General features: G+C 38.3%; 1 protein-coding gene across 1 annotated transcript in view; it reads left to right on the top strand.

Moving 5' to 3' along the window:
- The window catches only part of slc35f3 (solute carrier family 35 member F3), a 79,180-nt gene that overhangs the window by 20,523 nt on the left and 36,882 nt on the right, over positions 1 to 21,775 (top strand). The window lies entirely within an intron of this gene.

Below are 21,775 nucleotides of genomic sequence, written 5' to 3'. Positions count from 1 at the left end.
CAGCTTGAAAGAGCTCCTGTGTGTCGCTGAATGTGTGCATTGATGACTGAAAGACATCTTTTGCCTCCATTTATCTGTTTACTACAGTGTGTTGAATTCATGTTAATGTGTATTTAAAGACATTTAAATTAGTGGAAAAAACTGCATGGGGGAATATAACAAAAAAGTCTATTCGAACATGGAGGTGTATGGGTGATCCTTTGGGTTTTTTTTTTAGCAGCCTTTGTTAACCTCTAACGGCTTCAGATACCAAATTATTGTACTTAAGAATCTGGGACCATCTGTCTGAAAGCTTAAGCTTGCTTAAAATTGGGTCATGCAAGCAATCAGGCAATGTTCTATAAAAAGCAGGCAAATTATTCCCATCGTGATCTGCAAGGCTGATAAGGTCAAACCAAAAAATGGCTTCATCTGTGTTGATAAATATTTAAATCTAGTGTGTTCTTTTAAAGTTGAGGTCAGGCAATAAAAAATTTACAAGCCAAAAAGGTCTGGTTTGTCAAAATACATAAAGCCCTATAAATTAAAGAGGATTACAACCTTTTAGTAAAGCAATATCAAACAGTATTCAGAATTTCATACATACTTGTAACTGAGCCACTACAAAAGCATCAGTTTGAGCAAAGCTAATTTTTAGTTTATTTTAAAAGATCTTAACTTCTTTATAATTTTGCATCTCAATTAGAAATCAGGGACTGGCTGTAATTGTCTAATGGTTAAGTAGCACATTGGGAACAAAAGTTTTTTTCTGTCACAAACTTAATTAGAGTTGGTTCATTTGTCCCACTGCAGCTACAGAGCAGCTCTGAAGCAGATGGTGGTGCTGGCTGAACTGGGAGAAGATTTGTTGCTGCACGGATGTTGTTCAGCTTTCCCCATCACATAGAGTACCATGGTTCCCTCTTAGCCTGAGGGAGCTGAAAACATAACAGTTCTGCCATATTATGTGCCTCATCATATAACACTAGACGTTTTTTCTAAATCTGCTTGGTCCATCATAATCTTGATTTAGTCCAGAAATTGTTGAGAATTGTGTTGTGTTTGGTCGGTCTGATTTTTCCCTCTTTAGTCCATTAATAGACGTTGAAAAGACATTAAAAACTGGGTACGATCTGACAATAACGGCTTTTCACCTTTCACTTGCTTGGATGTAAATTAGGCCGTCTTTTTAATGTCATTTCAAACAATGTTTTGCTTGATTTTGATCAATTGGTCAAAAAGTATCTAACACAGGTAAAGAGGGAGACACCCCTCCTATTAAAAACAGGTTAAGTGAACTAGTTTCACCAAAACATGGAGCTGAAATGCAAGTGACCAATGGCAGAAAATCCTCTGCAGAGCTTAGAATAGAAGTTTGTTTCTCTGGACCCAAACTATTACTGTATATCTTCCCGTTTTGCTCCAAGACATGAGGCTACTGCATTCATTATACAGTGTGAAAGTACCTGATCCAAGAAATTCACCTTAGAGGTCTGTTGGTGACTTAGAAAAACATTTTTTAGTTTAGCCCTTTAAAGGGCAGTTAAAGCATTCGTTCTCCTGTTGTATCTCTAGAGCTGCTCCTTTCCTGTGCAGCCTCTGCTCTGATCTTACGCTGCTCCTGTCTGAGCTTCAGTACAACTCTTTGCCTCACATCTGCTGTACCAGGGATCCTCACCCCAAAGTTTGAAAAATAATTTTGGGTCCTGTTAGGTTGGAAGTACCACAGAAAAGTACAGGGATCCAACCATGTGCAGGGTTCCTTAATAAAAGTGAGTTGCTTGGTAAAATTCATGGCCACACAGCTGAGTTGAAACAGGCAAGAAGCCGATAAATGCATTTCCTATTTGATGATTCGGTGTAGCATTGTGTCCATTAGCCACACAAATTGCTGGAGAAATGTCATACAATCATTTGCAAGGTGAAAAGATTAGCTGGAACCGCATTTCCTGTGAAAGCATCATAAACAGCTTAATGCAAGGTTGCATTGTTTTCGATGATAGCACGTTTGGTAGGACAATCCTGGCCTGGGCTCTTTTTATATATACTTTGAATTTGAATAAGTGATCAAAGACATGCTAATTTAAGTTAAAATGGAAGCAGAAGTAATAATTTTCAGAAACACATATATATATTTATAAAAAACAGTTCCAAACTACTAATATATATTTATAAAAAACAGTTCCAAACTACTATCAAATCCTTAATAACATTTTCAAGTTACCACCAGATCATATCACTGACACAAACACTTAAAAGAAAACAAGTGTTATATTAATATATCACAGCCATGGAACAAGATACAGTATTAATCATTTTGCTGCCCTTCAGGTAATAATAAAAACTAGAATCATGAAGGCTGTGGTTAGTCACCAGTGACTCAGAGCACAGGCCTGTGAACATCTTGTGAACACTTAGTAAACATGTTATCTGCAGTCTGTGGTCACTGATCCTGTCAGTATTAGTGAATCATGCTCATTTTCCGCTGTCAGTACAGAGATGCTGGTTTATGGTTCACTTTTAAATGTTTGTGGCAAGAAAGGATTGATGAAATACTAAGTTTGTATTTGGTCTGAATTACTGCAAGAGGACATTTTTATACATACCTGAATTTTTATGTATATAGCTGTTTACAAAGTTTGACAAGTGTTAATACTCAGACTTTTTTAGACTTAGACAAACTTTATCATAAATGACAAACTGTCATTTTGTACACACAGGGTGTATACAAAACGAAATTTTGTTCATTACAGCTCTCAAGACATTTCCATGTCTTAAAGTAAAGCAGAGATCAAATGTAAACATAAGACTGAGATATGATTAACAGTTTCTCCAACATTCAGCTTTTTTTTTCTTTTTCGTTTTATTCAACATTCAGCTGTCTAATGGCAGTGGGAATGAAGCTATTGCAGAATCTGCTGGATCTGCATAAGATGCTTCAAAGCCTTCTCCCAGAGGGCAGCGGGGAGAACAATCCATTGTGGGGGCTGAGGAGTCATTTATAATATTATGGGCTCGGGACACGCAGCGCTAGGATGAAATGTCTTTAATGGAGGGAAGAGGAGCCCAGATTATCTTCTCTGCTGTTCTTAGTTCTCTTCTCCCCTTCTTCCAGTCTGAGGTGCTGCAGCCTCCACTCCACACAGTGATACAGCTGGTCCGAACGCTCTCTATGGTGCTTCTGTAGAAGGTGGTGAGGATGGGTGGGGGCAGGTGGGCTCACCTCATCCTCCTCAGGAAGTATAGGCGCTTTTGTGCCCTTTTGACCAGTGAGGTGGTGTTTACAGTCCAGGTAAGGGTGTCTGTGATGTGCATCACCTGGAATTTGGTGCTGCTGACCACCTCTACAGCTGACCTGTTGATGACCAGTGGAGCGTAGTTTGGCCGGCTCTTCCTGAAGTCAATGACGATCTCCTCCATTTTCTTCACACCCAGGTTGTTGTCTCTGCACCAGCTCACCAGCTGCTCCACCTTCTGTCTGTAGTCCTGGTTGTTGTCATCTCTGATGAGGCTTATGTATTGTTTACATCCATCCGTAGCACTTTGCAGCTTTTTAAACGTTCAAGAGTGGCTGTATCTAATACATTTTGTGACCGTAGCTCCAGCAGGCATTGGTATCCACGATACCAACGTATCTACGTATCTACGATACCAACGCTTGCTGGAGCTACAAACCAGGCATCGATGCGGGATCGATGCCTGGTTTGTAGAGTTTTGAATACCGTATTTCGTGGAACTGTCAAGAGTTGTTTCTGGTCGCTGCCTCGAGGCACTGCCATGCTGTAGTACCACAAGATTTTCTGATTTATGCACTTTAATTTTTATTAAGTCAGGGAAATGTTAATAACTTATATTTAACCAGGTGAAACCTGGAAAACCTTATTAGGTTTATAATTATATATTTGCCTGTTATATTATGTAAAAAATAATAATATAACTTGTACCTAGGAAGCTCCAATAATGCATAAATCATTGTAAAATATATCAGGCTTTGGGACGCAGAGGGAAACGTATTATTTTAGTTGATAAAAAGAGATATTTCTTCTATACTTTTTGTGCGATGGAAATGTAGTAATGAAAGTATTTCATTAAACTGTGCAACAACTTTAATTTGTAAACTGCAAAATCAATAGTAATACTCACAATGCTGTCCTGGCAATGACAGCTTAATTGCCCTGCTCAGCATATAACCATTAGACATGACACAATGCTGTAAGGTTATATAAAAACATTTATATATTTACTGCATAAATTACTTTTAAAATTGTGACTTATTTTCATTCTAAGTCTCAAATATGCTACTATATGACTTCTAGGCCACAAAATGAAAAAAAAAAATTAATAAAATTAATATATACTTTTATAAAGCACTAGCATCTTTGAAAGAATTTGCATCGTTTAGACAAGTTCACCTCAAGCTTGTGGCTTTTTCATCTAATGTGTCATTTTCTAAATCTGAATTGAGGAAATCATCTTTTAATGATTCGATGTGACCTTAAATTTGGTGTTGCTTGGTTGTTAGACATGACCCAGAATATTTTCAGTGAGAACTGCTCTTCTACTGTCTTATATGAGATGTTAATTTAGGTCTCTGCTGGAATTGATTGCGAGCTAGAGCTGGTATTGCCGAGGGAGTGAGTTTTCCCCATGGATGTCACTATTAGTCATGATTATAAACTCCCAGCCCCAGTGTACCAAGTATTCATCGTGGGGTCAAGAATCAGGCAATTAAGGGTGCTTTGGACATGGATGAGAGCCGACAACCCATGGGGGAGTGCAGAAAGAAGACCCCTCCCCTCCCAGGGAACTGACTGGTTAGCAGTTCTCTCCCATTTCTCTCCATGAACATAATTTTGACAGATGAAGAGGGATTTTCCATTTTGCTCTCTAAAATGTAATTTCCTAACTGTGGGTACAAACGTAAGGTATTTCTTTGCATTTCCTAAATAATAATTATATTTCTTAACCAGACAGGAATAGTGTGAAATGTTGATTATAAACCATTCAGATATAAAATCCCTAAATACTGCTGAGAACTAATCACGTCAGTCATCAATGCTACTAAAACCGGAATGTAATGAGAACACTTCATCATAATAATAATAAAAAAGGAGCTTCTCTAGAGGAATTATAAATTGCCTCATCTTTTCTAATTCGATCTCCAGCTGATACAGAAACTGCTCTCCCTCAATCCCACAAAGGGAGCAAAAAGCCACACACTAACAGCTACAGGAACATGAGAGCATCAAGTTCTATTTTTGTCCGAAAGGGACTGCTCTTTATTTGTCTGCATGCTCTGGTTTGTTTGCGCGGTTGGATGGAGAAGGGGTGATGGAGAAGTGGAAGGGTATGAGTTTTAGACTACTGACAGTAGGATGGACCTGCTTTTCCTTTTGATGCCTCTCTAAACACCTGCTGCTACTGCTGTGGATGAAAAAGATAAGTCACACTCTGTACTGTTTGAATTGAAAGAGTTGGCTTTTCCTGGCACCCAATCTAAACACCTCAGAAAGAAAATGTGATGCTTTAGAAGCCTGTGGACTAGGCTGATATAATAGTGTGACTTGAAAAGGTCAGAAATATTTTTTTAAACTGGTAAAAAACATAAAAATCTAGAAAGGAAGAAACATGAATCACAAACAGCTTTTCGATCACTTTTTAAAGTAAATAAGTAAATTGTAAGCAGTTGTTTCACACAATAAACATATTTTGAGTTATTACCACAAATCCAGAAGTCACCTTCATGATGGCACTCTTTAAAACGGTAGCCATGGATGTAAATTACAAACGGGAAAAAAGCACACAAAAAAACTTTTAATGGGAATATGCTGAATAGCCATTTCTCATGGTAGCTTATTGGCAACACAGATAAAGAAGGAAGGAAAACTTTTGTTACAAAGATCATTTCTGCTGAAAATGAGGGTGAGCTCCTGCGAAACATTTATGGGTGAAGAGGAAAGAAATCTCACCACGCTGCAACATCGACAGTCTCATTGCAGAAATCAGTCAGTCATTATGCGTCAGGATGATGACAGAATTTTTCATTTAGGAAAAGGAAACACTGAGGGGACAGAACTAAGTTCAGGCTATGGCTCAGACACTGAGCGTGTCATGATCTTGGCACTGATGACTGGCTTGATTACTACTTTCATTCACCTGCCTAGTTCCGCCCAGTTTCTTATTATCATCTGATCCAGCTTCTATTTAACCAGCCCTCTAACCAGTCATTAGTGTCAGATTATTCTCGAGCTATTAGTGAGAGTTTTCTAGAGGACATTATTGTTTCTGATTGACTGATCCGGACCTGTTCTTCCTGTGGACCTCTGAGTCTGCCTGAAACTGCTTCCTGACACTGACCTGGATGTCCCTTCAGTACCTTATGGGATCAATGATCTTCTAGCCTGGACTCCTGTGAACCTCCTCGACACCGGCTTTGGCTTCATCCCCTGGATTGTCCTACCTTCCTTCATCAGCTTGGATTTGATCTCCTACCTGTTCTTCAGTCTTCAGGGCTTCAATGTCTGGAACTCTCTGGGCAGCGTTCACCGCGTTTTGTTGGCAGCTGACTGGCTGGAACCAACCTTATCTTCTGGGCAATGACTGAACTTTTACACCAGGTTATTGACTCAACCATTCATAATCTTCCTCCGCCAGATTAACGTGGTCACTAACCTGTGTTTTCTTTCTGCAGAGATTCCTGTCCTAGACGCCCTAGCTGTTTACTGTAAATCCGTTGTTTCTTATAAATGTTTTTTGAGATATCATACTGTCTGTTTGAAAACTGGGTCCTCTGTTCTGAGCTCTGACAAACCAGGCTGTCAACAGGCAGACCTCTATATGTGTATGAATTTTGAGAATTTGATTTTATTGCAGTTTTTACTTTTTATATTATCTGTGTCCACAGAAGAATCTTACCACTACTTCCTGTGGTATACTGTCCAGAAAAGTGAGACAGTAAGACCAAACTCAAACTATCCTGTTGGCAAGGTTATGGGGAGAGTTTATGCATTTATAAATAACAACGCTGTTCAGAAATGAAGTAAAACTAGGTTTATCTGAACACTACACTCTCAAGTGCAGAAACATGGTCTGCTCAATGCAGAGCAACTGAAATCTCTAAAAAATGAGTTTGGTGGGTCTCCAAACTACTGTAACTATAGGTTTGCTTTATACACCTTTGCCATTTATGGTGATTGTGTTATGCAATAACACCAGAATTGGACATTTTAAGCACAATTTTTTTGTTCTTCTGCTATGTTTGGTTGCACTGGGCCTGCCTTTTTACTTTTAGGATTTTCTTTGTTTTAGTAATGGAAGCAGTGAAGCAATGCGATCCAGCAAAATAAACATAATTTAAAAGACACAGTTATAAAGAGGATGATCATACTCTATAATTCTGCATCTTAGTTGGCACATTTTATAGGCCATGATGAAAAGTTGGCAGCGAAACGATGAGGTTTTGTTTGAGCTAAATTATTTACGTCTAAGGTTGTTGCACAATGCCATTTTTTTATGAGCTGTATTCCAAAAAAATGTAAGATTTTTTTTTTTAGAAAGAACATAACATTTATAAACTAAAGATTTTTGTTTTCTTTTTTGTGATCTATTTTTCTCTATCATTGTGATGACTTATTTTTTTGGTCCAGCACCCATTTTAGTTAGTTTTCTGGATGTGCTTGCCATTCTCTCCATTTCTGTTCAGATATTCTGAGCTGCCAGTCTCTATTACATTAATGCAAAATGACGAAAATCACAAAATATCAGCATAATTGAAAGTCTCTGGTGTATTTTATTTTTCACTGCTCTGTCAGCTGTCTCCACAACATCAGCTGGTACGTAGATGAAAATTTGTTGAAGCCCTCATTTAAGCTTCTATGCCATCCCTGGTGAGACAGTTGATGGCTGCCTCACCATTTCCAGAGAGAAAAAGACTTCAACAGCCCCAACATTTCCAACATCCAGGGCAGGATTTCTCACTGCTCAGGCTCTGATAAGGCTCTTTTATTTGTCACTCATGAGATGCAGTTTCTGCAGAGTGGTTATAGCCTTGCTGTCGCCAAACAGATTGGAAGGACTTTCTGTGAGTCCTAAATATGTAGTGAAAAAGAAGAATTTCTATGCACTTTCAGACTGTCCTTCCTTTGCTGTGAAAGGTATTAAATTTAAATGGAATACACTTTTTGTTCCTTTTTCAGTTGTTTTTCAATCTTGTTTAGAAATAGCCATCATATAAAAAACAAAAATGGGAAGCTCAAGCCAGAGATGAAGCAACTTTAAATCATCAAAGAGTGATGGTATAGTTTATATAACGCCAAACTCTCTCGACTGCAAAACACAATAAATCTTCTTAAGAGTACTACAACCTACCTTGATTGATGAGGCAAAGGATTTTATTCTATTTTTCTTCTTTTAAGGATCAAAATTTCAGTAGATGTTCCTCAATAGGAGATTGGAGGTCTCATGTAATCCGTAGCCAGATAATTAAAGTTGTTCTATTGTGTTTCAAAAGCCTGAAATTCACCACAATTGTAACTAAACCAATTATTTTAATCAAATACAGGTACTTTTTAGAGTGAATTAGAGGGCATAGGAAATATAAAACCCACTATAAACAACAAATGATCTACCTGGTACAGTTGATGACCAATTCTTACAATCGCCTCAAGGTTTTGGCAGATATTTCATAGCCATGGCCTTACCTGTGCTGTGTCCTTCATCCTCATATTTGGTACTTATCTTAAAGTCCAACAATTGTGACAGAAATTGTGTTTTAGTTAATATGGAGTAATATCCCTTTGACTATTTACTTTTATGGCTCAGATTCACTTTTATTTCTTTGGAGCAAGTGAGAAAAATTTCTCAGTCCTTTTTTTTTTTTTTTCAATAAGGGGCCATAACTCTAATTCTTTCAACGTTTAACCCCCAGAGGGTTTGCTTAGAGATTATACAGTATATGCTATCTAATTATGTATATGTGTTATATGTAATACAACTTTAGGGTTTTCTGCTTTGATATGATTTTTGCATGCCAACAAAATTGCATATAAGTGACAGAAAATCGGACATTGATTTGTTCATTCAACATTTAAGGTTATATTTTTCCCCCTAGTTGTAAAATTTGATCAACTTTTTGTCATGATCTTGTCGCTAAACAGGTTTGATTACTCATTCCATTCCCCTACTTATATCCGCCCAGCTCTCATTGCCAATCATCTCAGCCACCTGCTTCAGCCTCTATTTAACCAGCTTTCTACCAGTCATCAGTGCCAGATTATTCCAACCCCTGCTGAAATTTTTCAGATGTATCTAGTTGTTTCTGATTTCCTGACCCTGACCTGTTCTGCCTTGACCTGTTCCCATTCTGATCTGTTTGCCTGACCTGTCCTCGGACTCCTGCTGGATTCTGCCTGTGTACCAAACCTGGAACTGATTCCTTACACCATCCGGGATTTCCCTTCTGTACCTCGTCGGACCCTTGATCTCCTGGCTCTGACTACTGAGCATGTCCTTGACACCGGCTTGGATTTTGCCCTTTGAATTATCCTGTTGTCCTTCGTCTGCTCGGTTCTGATCTCCTGCCTGTTCTCCGATCTCTTGGACATCAGCTTCTGGGACTCTCAGGGCGGCACCCTCCGTGTCTTGTTGGCAGACGGCCGGCTGGAACTAACCTCCTCCTCTGGGTATGATGTGAACTTTAAGACCATGTTAGTGATTCACACGTTCATTATCATCCTCCGCCACATAGATGTGGTCACTAACCTGTGTTCTCCCCCTGCAGAAGTTCCTAACCTAAACACCATTCTCTGCAGTTCCATCTTAAATAAACATTAGGTTAAATCTCATTTTCTCTCCACCTCAAATACTGGGTCCTTTTGTTCTGAGCTTGACAATTTTCTCTTTAATGTTGAAGTGAAAAGAAGTAAAAGTATAGCTTTTCCTTTGGAGGACTGAATTAAAATTTCAGGATAGAGGGAAAACTGTGAAGCCTTGTGCTCATTTACATATCTTACTGTAAAGATAAGGGAGAAAAAAACTGCAATGCAGCAGAGCGTGAAATCCTTGATGGCATTGACATGCTGCTAATTAGTTGCATTTGAGCAACATGTGTTTGACTAATATATTGTTATAAACAAAAATGCTCTTCACCTTCAGAAAACTTTGGTTTATTTTACATTAATTTAACAGATTTATTTCCAGAGACTGATACCAGTCCAGTTCTTGTGTAATAAATTACTTACAAAAATGCAGAACAGAAAAAAAATTTGAACCTAAAACTATGTATTTCATTAACCATTTACTTCAAGCTTTGAGCTAAAATTTAGATTTCAGTTTCCATCTAAACAATCTATACTTCCTGGCTGCTTTAAGAGCTGTGAGGATTTTCCAGGTCATTCTGGACTCCCTGCAGCTTTTTGTCACCAGACAATAGAGAAGAAAATGTCATAGATTGGAGTAAGTGCTTCACAGCAGTTTTGTGCTTTGGAAATCTGCCCAGAAGGACTGTCTGTATCAAAAAGAACAGAATTTGTTTTTTACTGCATTTTCCTGCATTGATGCTATCCCTTTCCTTACTTAACCACTTGCCTGCAGGTTGATTTAATGGCTTTTTATCTAATCCCTGATCAGGTGTCATATTTGTCTGTAACAATGTGGCTGCAGTGCCCTCTAGGGGAACATTACTTCAACTACAGTGTCAAGAAAACTGTCAAGAAATTTTTCCTCAGCATGAGTTCCTAATGTTAAAGGTATAGTGCAGGATTTTTGTATATTTTTGAAAAGACTCGCTTGCTGTTTGCATTGCTCATACAAGCTTACTTTCCAAAAGAAGATTTGTAATTTTTCCACTATCTCAGATTCACCACCGGTAAATGAAAATGGGGACGAGCACGTAGGATGGCCTTATGTAAGCATATGACCAGAATTATAGACAATTAGGAGGACCACTGATTTTGGTGATAAACCTGGAAAAAGAACGTCCTCCACTATACCTTTAACTTAACATATGCTTAGCCCAAACAAACAAGAATGAAATGCATAAACTACAGGCCTAGAAAACATAATCAGTGACTTAAAACCAACAATAAACTTAAATGTATTTTGGCGGATCTTTGTGAAAGACCAACAACAAGTACCGTAGTGGAAAAATAAAAATAAACAATGAAAACATAGATACATTTCTATAAAGGCTTTATTCAGCTAAAGAAATCATTTTTGTTGCATGTCTTTATATTTTCAGAATAGCTTAAGCTTAGTAAGATTAGATAGTGAGCTTTTGAAAATATCACTTTTCTTGGATTTTGAAGGCTTTAGTTTTCCTCAACACACTGTGTTTTAGATGTAAGCAAGAGAGCTATTTTTTTTGGTGTCTAACTAGAAAACCATTTTCACATTTTTGCTCTGTACCCTATAAAGCTTGTGGCAAACGTTATGCTTTTAATGTTATTTCAACAATTCCTTTCCTTTTTCCATAAAGGCTAGATTGTTGGACTGAAGGACTGATAGCTGTCATGTCGATCACTGCTTTTAACTTAGCAGTAGATCTATGCAACACTGCTAGACTTACTGTTTACCTTATTAACTTATTCTCTAAGTAATTAGAAAGATGTAAAGTGAAGGCAACCAGACTTTTGTACAGTTTCCCTAAAATATCTTTGATACCTTTCCAGGAGTTTATCAGTTTTGAACGCTGGAGGTTGAGTAAGTATTTTCTTTAGATTACTTACAGATTAACACTATTTTCTAATTTGTAATAGCTTGCAAAGGCATTTATAGTCAGGTATTGAAGTATAGTTTTTCAAATACAGTTTTGGAAAAACAAAACAAAACAAAAAATGTAATCGGACATGCTTCTCTTTTCCTGGCATTGCTGTTGTGTTCACATAAAATCCATAATAGGTGTTCTTGTAATGTTAAATCAAAAGCATAGTATCTGCCTGATTTTATATTTTCATGCTGAACATCTACTCTGTGGTAAATGCAGGTGGAAATTAACAGCATTCTGGCACTGCTGTCTTCTAATTGCAGCAACTGAGAACAATTTGAATAATTTCGAGCACTGAGAAATAAGCCAGGTTCAAAGAGATCCTTTCATTCTAGGCAGCTCTGACTGTTAAAAATTTATTTAAATATACAAAACAGAAAGAAGTTACTGGCACCTCAGAAAACTTCAGAAAATTGTCTTCTTTCAAATCATTTCGGAGAAATTAGAGCTGCAAAAAAGAACATGAAGGCACCAAAGATCATAAAATGTCTCTTTTTTAAAGCTTGCAAAGCTATTAAGAGAAATTTAAAATGTTACAATTTGGTGATGTTAAAAAGAGAAATCTGTGGAGACAGACATTTTAGAGAAAAATGTTTTAATCAAACTGAGAAAATTTGATTTCAGGAAAATCATCATTTTAAAAAAAAGTCTTTGAAGGGATTATTCAAGGAAACAAAGATAACTTGCATTGAGCTGCACATTTTTATTGTGAAAAATCTGTGGAAAACCAAGAGAGACTGAAAATACAACAGCAAAAAACATATATAAATATGTGTGATGAACATTCATAATAATACAAACAAATGTGTTTTATTGAATATCTAAGTGTGCATGCATTTGTCAACAATCTCTGAATTGTATATCCACATTTTTAGTAGAAGAACATGGCAGAACCAGTAATACATTGTGAAAATATACATATTGTACAGTAGATTGACAACAGGGGGAGCCAGTTACTGATGAAAAAATATTACAGTTAAACCAGCAGCTGCCCATGCTGCAGGAGGAAGTGGGTGAATATGGTTCAAACAAGTTATTTAGACTATTTAGATATTTAGTGACTGTCACTTTCTGACAATATATCCCATGAGATTATTACTCTTTTAGATCAAGTCCGATTGATAAAATTACTACAAATAAAAGTAATAATATTTTGATGATTTTGTATTGTTGTTGTTTTTTTTCTGAAGCCAAAAATCTTAATAAGATTTCCACGCCCATAAAAACAGTTTGAGAAAGTCTAGATTATAAACTAATGACTTTGAAAAGTTCTCATAGATATGGCTGTTACATTGGCTGTTGTGGTTGGTGTCATAACTAACAATTAGAGACCTACTACATGCAAGAGATCCAATCTGTTACAGTGGTGCTGCAGGAACAACATTAGACTGAACACCAGCAGAGCAGTGTTGTTGAAATGGTCAGGACTCTCTATGCGCCTGCACACAAACTTTCATGGAGTGAAATGGTGAATGTATCCTGGAAACTGCACGCATCGCACTAGAGTGGAAGCTGCTTGCATGGAAGGCTGCTCAGTGTCCCAGTGGGTAGCACTGCTACCTTTCAGCAAGAAGGTTCCGGGTTCAATTCCAGGTTCTTTCTGCATGGAGTTTGCATGTTCTCCCTGAGCATGCGTGGCTTCTTCCCACAGTCCAAAAAAACATGACTTTTAAGTTAATTGGCTTCTCTAAATTCTTAATAGCTGTGAGTGTGTGCGTGAATGGTTGTATGTCCTGTTTGTCTCTGTGTTGCCCTGCGATTGACTGGCGACCTGTCCAGGGTGTACACCGCCTTGCGCCTTTAGACAGCTGGAGATTGGCACCAGCACCCCTTGTGACCCCGCTTGGGATAAGCATGACGGATAATGGATGGACTTTGCATGGACTGTGAGGACAGCACAGGGGATTGTGGGATTCCTGGTTCATCCTACATGAATGCAGAAAGTGGCAACCTACAGAGCTCACCAGGGCAAGGCACTGGTTGCCCTGGTTTTGTTTTTTCCTAAGGCTGTTAGGCCAATCATTGCCCTGCAGGCAGACACTAAACATAACTGCTAAAAATCAAAGAAACATCCTGCCCATTTCAGCCCACTGTTTCAGCACAAGCTGCACTCTATGTAAATACTAAATTCCATGTACTTGTGTTCTTGTTTTTACATTGAAAGTCTCCTCTTAGGATGCTCAGTCTTTTTCTTTTTCAATAAGGGTTCTTTTTTTCTTCTTTTTCAATGAAGGCTGTTTTTATTGTGTCTGTGTATTACTTGTGTATTTTCAGCTCTGTAAGAGAATTTCAGTTTGGCGATATAATTACATAAAAACACAACTTCAGGTCTCCAGAAATATGGTTCTTCCCTGCATTATTTTACTACATGAATGTCTAGTGTATATTTTCTTTTATAAGTCACAGTTGTAGTATTAAGGGATTTAAAGTATCTGTCTCCATCTTTATCCAATGCTGCTTGGTATTTTGAATAAGAGGGTTTTAAAATTTAACTTAGCCTTTTAATAAAGTGATAATTCGATGGATTTGCACGCTGGACTGAACGCTCTAGCTCTGCTAGGTAATAAAGCCTTACAACAATGTATGAATATTTAAAAGCATAACTATTGTGTAAATGATTGGATGTGTTGTACTATTCCCAAACTTTTTTTGTCTTGAAACGTCTTCTTGGTGTTTTATTGTCTATTTTTCAGTGAGCAACCTATATTTTGAATAAAACTGTTGTTTAATGCCGGGTCCAATCCATCTTTATTTATATAGCACCAATAGGACCTAATTGCTTCACAAAAGCAGAAATATAAACACCATAAAATGCACTAAGGTCAACAAAAACAATATAAAATAAATAAATAAGTGAAACAATATAGAAAATAAAAGAAATAAAACATAAAAATCACCCAACACCAACATCATTTTGAGTATAAATGCCAGAGAGAAAAAATGAGGGGGAAGCCTGTCTGATATACAGCAGCAAATCTAAATGTCAAAATATATCATTACCACAACATACTCCCATGTTATCGCATGCCTCATGTTTTGGTGATATAATTAAACTGCAGTAGCTTGTGCAGATTACCTCCTAGTAGCATACTTATTAACAGTGAGAAGTCAGCTCAAAGGCAAAAACAAGGTCAGAAAATCAACAGCTATGCCGTGCCAATGATGAGAAACCGTACTGGGATAATAAGTTGGCCTACAGAGGCGATGCAGGGCACTGATGTTAAAAAATGAACGCTACTCATCATGCATGGTGAATTCCACCCCAAATCCAGTCTCTACAGCCTATTCACTAAGAGCAAAGACAGGCAGAACCCTAGTGAACATCAGAGCCACCATTGAAGATGAAAAATCCAAGCTCCAAAAACACATCAAGAAGATGACCCAAGGGATGAAGCTCTCTGTGAATGTCTTAGACAATAGAAGACGGAAAGGAAGGAACTGGAGAAACCATCATGGGGGGAAAAAACACAGACAGATGGCTGAAGTGGCTTATATGACCAGATTCTGGGAATTGCCTGGCTGTGAAGAGCCAGACTGAAGGCTGAAGGATAGCACATACGCATTGATAGTGGCAATACAGGAGCAGGTTCTGATCACTTGAGCAATAGAGGCCCAGATCTACCATACCAGGATCCCAATATCCCAGGTGCAGGCTATACATAGTGGCCCCAGAAACAATCCACCATCTCAAAGCAGGGTGTAAGATACTGACAGGAAAGGAATACATGGAGCTAAGATCACCTGGGACTTCCACATACAAACAAACAAAATCATTGTGGCCAACCAACCGTATATTGTGATCATTGATAAGACGGTTGTAGTGATAGTTGCGACCATCCCAAATGATGGAAAAATCAGGAAGGAAAAACATGAGAAATTGAAATAATACCTGAGGGAAAAACATGAGAGAGCCTTGAAGGTGAAGGCATGTGTAATGTCCATGTTTCTCTATCCTTGTGAGGACTTCCCATTGACCTTTATATTAATCTCTAACCCATTTCCACACCCTAACTGTGACCCTTACCTTAAACCTAATCATTATGGGTTCATACTGTAGGTAGCCCTAGCCACAACCTAAACTCAATTCCTATCTTCGTCCTAAACTTAACCCCCAAACCAAAAAGATAACTTTTTCCTCCTGAAACCCAGACATTTCTCCCAACAAATACTTGTACCGTATTTTCACGACCATAAGGCGCACCGGACTAAAAGGCGCAGTCTCAGTTATGTGTGCCATTTCTGTATTTAACACACANTTGAAGATGAAAAATCCAAGCTCCAAAAACACATCAAGAAGATGACCCAAGGGATGAAGCTCTCTGTGAATGTCTTAGACAATAGAAGACGGAAAAGAAGGAACTGGAGAAACCATCATGGGGGGGAAAAACACAGACAGATGAAGTTGACAGTGACAGTCCCCACAACGTATTATATTGTTGGGATATTAGCCTTACTATGTCCCCGCAGGTACATAGTCAGTACATACATGGTCAGTCATACATTATTGCAATCAATTAATCCCACTAAACATCAACATGTCCAATCCCATTACTTAGATCTGTAATGGGATTGGAAATGCCAATAACAAATCTATTGATGCTTTGGCAAAGACATGGTCTGTACTCCTGCTAAACGCTAAGTGAGTAAGGCACAGTCTACTCACAAAGGCATTTCATTTAGAGAAAATCACACCAAATCATTTAAACTTGAAAACAACTCATTGGTCTGAGCAAATATTTAGTCTTATAAAGTAATCTAAAACCATGCTCAGCCCTGTGATGTACTATTTGATAGTCTGCTGCAGAAGCAGAAAGTGATCTATTAATATTGTTCTGTATTATGCACCCCTTTATCATGACTAAAGCTTGCATCTTCATCTTGCTTTCAAAAAAATATTTGCTTTAATACCTACAAGTGGGATTAGATTGTGCCAATTTTGGTTGTGAAAATATTATATATATGTATTGCACTTTGGTCAGCTGTGGTTGTTTTATAAGTGCTTAACAAATAAAATTGGATAGGATTGGATATATATGCTATTCTTACCAGGACATTACAGCAGTAAGAGCAGCACAGTCAAAACATGCAGATTTGAAGATATAAATACAGCTTTATCCCATAGAAGCTTCCTCATGAGTGTCTTTGGATCCAGCTATCAGTTAAAGTTCCCTTAACTTGGCAGCCTGTAGCTTCCCCCTTTCAGCTTAAATAAACAAAAGACAGAAAAAGATCATGGAGCTCTTTGGAGAGATCCAGAACATTCCAGTATATGTCAAAGAAAAATCACCTCCCATTCCAGATCTGCTTCTTTCTGTCTCAGAGTAAAAAGAGTTTGCAGACGCAGGCACCTCTGAGAATTTAGCTGATATCAAAGTGGTTGCTGATTTACATTTATCTTAAATTCAGCATTGTACAAAAATTCGGGTAGTCAGGTGGTAATAGGGAGGGCGCACTTATTTGATCCTCCTACATGTTTGCAGATAAAGGTCTGTGAGTCACTGACTAGAATCTTTTAATGATCTCAGTAGACCCAATAATTCCTTCTCCCTGGTTTATTTGTGAATGCCATCACAATTGTATCTTTGGTTGAGACGTCAAGCTCCTGCTGCACTCAACCACTAAAAATCGATGGCATTAAACTAAATGTGGAGGATTCATCTCTAACTCATGCAGCTCATGCAGACACACATCTACCTTTTGCACAGCATAATTCGCAGTTGGTGTGTTTATGTTTATCCACCTTTTGCTGTTGTGCTATTGAGACCATTTAGTGCACGTTTCTGCTCTTCTTCTATTTCTTTTATGCCTAACACTTCTTGTTTATTATCCATATTACATGCAAAATAAGAGATGGGGAAGGGACCAGGAGATTTGGGTGCAGACGGACACAGTATTGAAGGATTTTGGAGCTCCTTGTCCTAGTTTGTCAGGGGAGGGGATTCTTGCATGAGTGTGCGGTACAGTCTAAGTGGTAAATTATTCAGAACAGCTTCCTTTAGACATGCTCCCATTAGGTGGAATTTTGTACACACATCTGGAGAGGCTTAACTGACACACTAGCCTGCTTTTAAATTACTTTAAGTTTATACTACTGGCTCAGGAAATGTCTCCTTAGATTAATATTTTGCAGAGCGCTCCCTATTTACCTGCCTCCGGATGATCTTACCGTGTACTTTGGCATCCAACAGAACAAAAGAGTGAGGTGTGATACAGATGCACTTAGTCACACTCTCAAATGAACAGCTGATGTTATCAACTGTGTGACAGCTTGGAGTTGGAGAGAGGTAAAAAAGTAGATACCGATGTCTGAATTGCCACTTCAGGCTCCAAAAGCAATCTCTTTTTCTGATTCACATTGGGAATGGAAAAGAGCCAAAAAAGAGTCAAAAGTATTTAACCAAACTTATTTTTAAAAAGGCTATTAAATCCTACCTTCTTTTAGACAAGTCTACTGAAGGAAACTGGAAGAAAAGGCTTTGGTACAGTGCCAGATAGTAATAAGGGGAGATATGGTAATGAAAGACAGTCTTGAGACTAAGTTGAGGCCACTCATCAATGAGTTCAGTAATCATGTTGAGGTAATATTGCAGTTTGCCTTTAGGTATGAGAGAAATAAATGAAAATCAACATCAATGCACTGTTTGCACACTACTTGCTATAATAAAAAAGAAAAACAGTTATTAAAAGCATAAAAAAAGGATTTATAATGACAGAAACGTACACCCCTGTGGTCATGTTTTGTTATACTTTTAAAAGCTTAGTCAATTCAGTTTTTAATTCTGTTCATTTCTATAGCTCTTTTATTCAACAAATGTCATCTTAAGACACTATACGATGTCAATGTATTTAGATCATACAGTTAGACTGGTAAAACATTTTTTATCTAAGGTAAACCAGCTGATCACGTTGATTCATTGACTTTGCAGGACTCACTCCTCCTGGATAAAGCATGTATCGACTGTGACATTCATTTGCAGTTCATTGTTGAGTCCACAGTAATCCCTCATGCATACATTCAGTGACAGCGTGGAGGAAAAATTCCCTTTTTTACAGGAAGTAACCTCTAGCAAAACCAGGCTCAGTGTGAGTTGCTCTCTGCCAATTGGTGGTTTAAGTTGATAGAAGCAGACATACCAAAGGATATAGAAGCAATTATCAATAAAAAAAAGCTTGTGTTAGAAAGAGTAACAGTAAACTTTCTCCAGGTGCCTATGTCTAAGAAAGATACAGCCAAGCAGAAGAGCTATGAGGTGATCCTCATACCAAAAGGGATGAAAGAGAACACTTACAGTGAGTCACAGTAAAAGCTGAGCCTAAAACTATATCTAGGAGAAAAACAGTACTGAACACTGAAAAACTGTCCAAGCTCTATTATTAGCCCCAGAATGGTGTCACACCCAATACAGAGAGCAGACAGATAGACATTCGTTGGACCCTGAGGAGCAATGGAGCGGACTGTGACTTAGATTTCTGAAAGGGACTTGAATGGCACATGTGGAAGTTTTTCACCTGCTCATTGTGAACTCAGTTAATCCTTCTAGGGGGAGAAGGCCAGGCATCCAGTCACACAGGAAGGCTTCCTGCCAAAAGGCAAAGACAAAAAACAATGTTAGACTCAGAGAAACAAAGGCTCAGATTAGACTCAGCTAAACTCAGCTTGGCTAGAGCAGTGTTTTTCAATCCTGGTCCTCAAGGCAGCCTGCCCTGCATGTTTTAGATTTTTCCCAGCTTTCACACACCTGTTATCAATTGATAGCAGATTATCAGGCTTTGCTGAACTGCAATCATCTGAATCAGGTGTGCTGAACCTCAAAAACATCCAAAACATGCAGAGCAGGGTGCCTTGAGGACCAGGATTGAAAACACTGGGCTAGAGTACCCAAAACTGGCAAACACTCTGGCGTTGAGGTAGTGACAGTCCACCACTCAAAAACTTTTTAGTGATGAACCAACGAGTCGTAGGTGTGCAGGAAGGCCACAGGGCACCACCTGGTGGTGAGGGAGAGAAAAAAACACAAACAACCCTCAAAAACTGGATTCCTAACAAAGCATCCATTCAGATAGAGTTTAGGATGGGCGCTTCAGTGAACATGTTCATACTATATTCTCAGCACTATTCGAGTCTCTTTAAATCCCTTTCAGACTTCTCTTCATTATTTTTAAAATGACACTAAGATGTTAACTTGCTTAGCTCCAGTAACTTCTTATTTACCCACTGTCTGGTAACAGGTGTTGATGCTGTAAGTATATAGACAATGGCTTTATTTACCAATACACTGAGAAATAAATAAGTCTAAAACAGGAAAATAATTCATAATATGCCAGCAGGACATATAATCTTAAAAAAGCTGTCTATGTAACCGGAGAAAGCTACATGTCTATAAACTGAAAAAGTCATATATTGAGTGTTTGCCCTTTAAAGATCACCTTACGTCTGAGCTATTGGTATATGTTGCTTTTTTTGCATATAAAAAATATGAACTGACCTGATGTGCATGGCTTCAATATTATATATGTATATCTAGAAAGGCTTGACCAGCATTGCACGTGGTCCGTCATAGTCTTGATTTAGTCCAGAAATAGTTGTTGAAAATTGGGCTGTGTTGGGTTGGTCTGATTTGGTCCCACTTAAGTCCAGTTATAGACGTTGAAAAGATGTTGCGAACCCAGTTTTCAGGGGAAAAGCCTGATGTCCCCATGTCTTACTTCGCCAGGGTAAGACGAGGAACAAGCACTGAGGGACTGCAGAGGGAGTGTATTTATGGCTGACTGAACAAAGGAATACTAACGAGCTGATAAGGAGCAGGTGTGAGCAGAGCTGAGGGAAAAGAAAACACAAGGGGGGAACAGAGGACAAGCAAAGAAAAACCTAAGAAACTTAAATAAATCCAGAACACAACAATAAAGCTAGAAAACAAAGAAAAAAATGGATAAACATGAAACAGAAAACTTTGGCTACGTTCACATTGCGCTGGCCTGTGACGTCATTGCGTCCTCTACTGCGCATGCAGGACACTTGTGTTGTATGACTGCAGTTCACACAGGAGATCACATACGCAAAAAAAATCCGCGGAAAAATCGGAATTGAGCATCAAGGCCTGCAGTGTGAACGTAGCCTCAGAGAAAGCCAACAAAACCGCGATCGTTACAAGAAGTAGGAAGAAAATAAGTAATGGAGTAAAGTATAGCTAAAAAGTGTACTTAAGTCAGTGCTTCTCAATTATTCTCTGTTACGCCCCCCCTAACAAGAAGAAAACTATTCACGCCCCCCACTCCCCACTGTGACTATCCATCTCTGCATAACATTTTATCCTTATTAACATATAAAGACATATGGTCAAACTTACAAAGAATAACTTTATTAAATCGTGTTTTAAGTCTGCAACAGAAAAGATTTTAAGTGCATCAATGCCTGAAATTTAAAATAAATCCTTGTATAAACAATATTCAGCACGTTTTCGCTGAAAAAACTCTAGCGGTTTATCGGCATGAATGGGGTGTAACGTATGTAAGTGACACGCTAATGTATTTGGCTTCATGCTGTGCGCTGCGAGCATTTTTAGACACACCAAACGCACCGGTCTTTCCTCTTCTCCAACTGTAGTCACAGTGAAGCCAAGTGCTAAATACTTTTTGTCATATTTCCTCGTCTTAGCTTACGGGTGACTTTCTTTTGTCTCATTATCTTTGTCTCTCTCCACTTTTCTTTTCATCCCTGTTAAAAACTTTTTCATGTTGGGGGTTGTTACGTTGAATAACGGAGGCTATAAACAGAACGCAGTCGAAGCTTTCTGTTGACTCAACACTGCTAACCCAGGCAACCCTGTTGTCTTGTAAGTCGTAAAATGTTGCACTGTCGCAAACGTGACAGAAGTAACAATGAGAGCGCCACTGCTGCCTACTGTAGTGGATGCGCAATTACACTTTATACTATTACAGCCCAAAAAAAAAAAGCCTGTTCCCCAGGGTCCCGTACCCCCCTACAAGGTATTGCACCACGTGCCCCAGTATTTGAGAGGCACTGACTTAAAGGAA

Source organism: Cyprinodon variegatus, unplaced genomic scaffold (assembly GCF_000732505.1).
Source record: "Cyprinodon variegatus isolate N-32 unplaced genomic scaffold, C_variegatus-1.0 Scaffold1361, whole genome shotgun sequence".
Taxonomy (NCBI): domain Eukaryota; kingdom Metazoa; phylum Chordata; class Actinopteri; order Cyprinodontiformes; family Cyprinodontidae; genus Cyprinodon; species Cyprinodon variegatus.
This window is presented reverse-complemented; position numbering and strand designations above follow the sequence as displayed.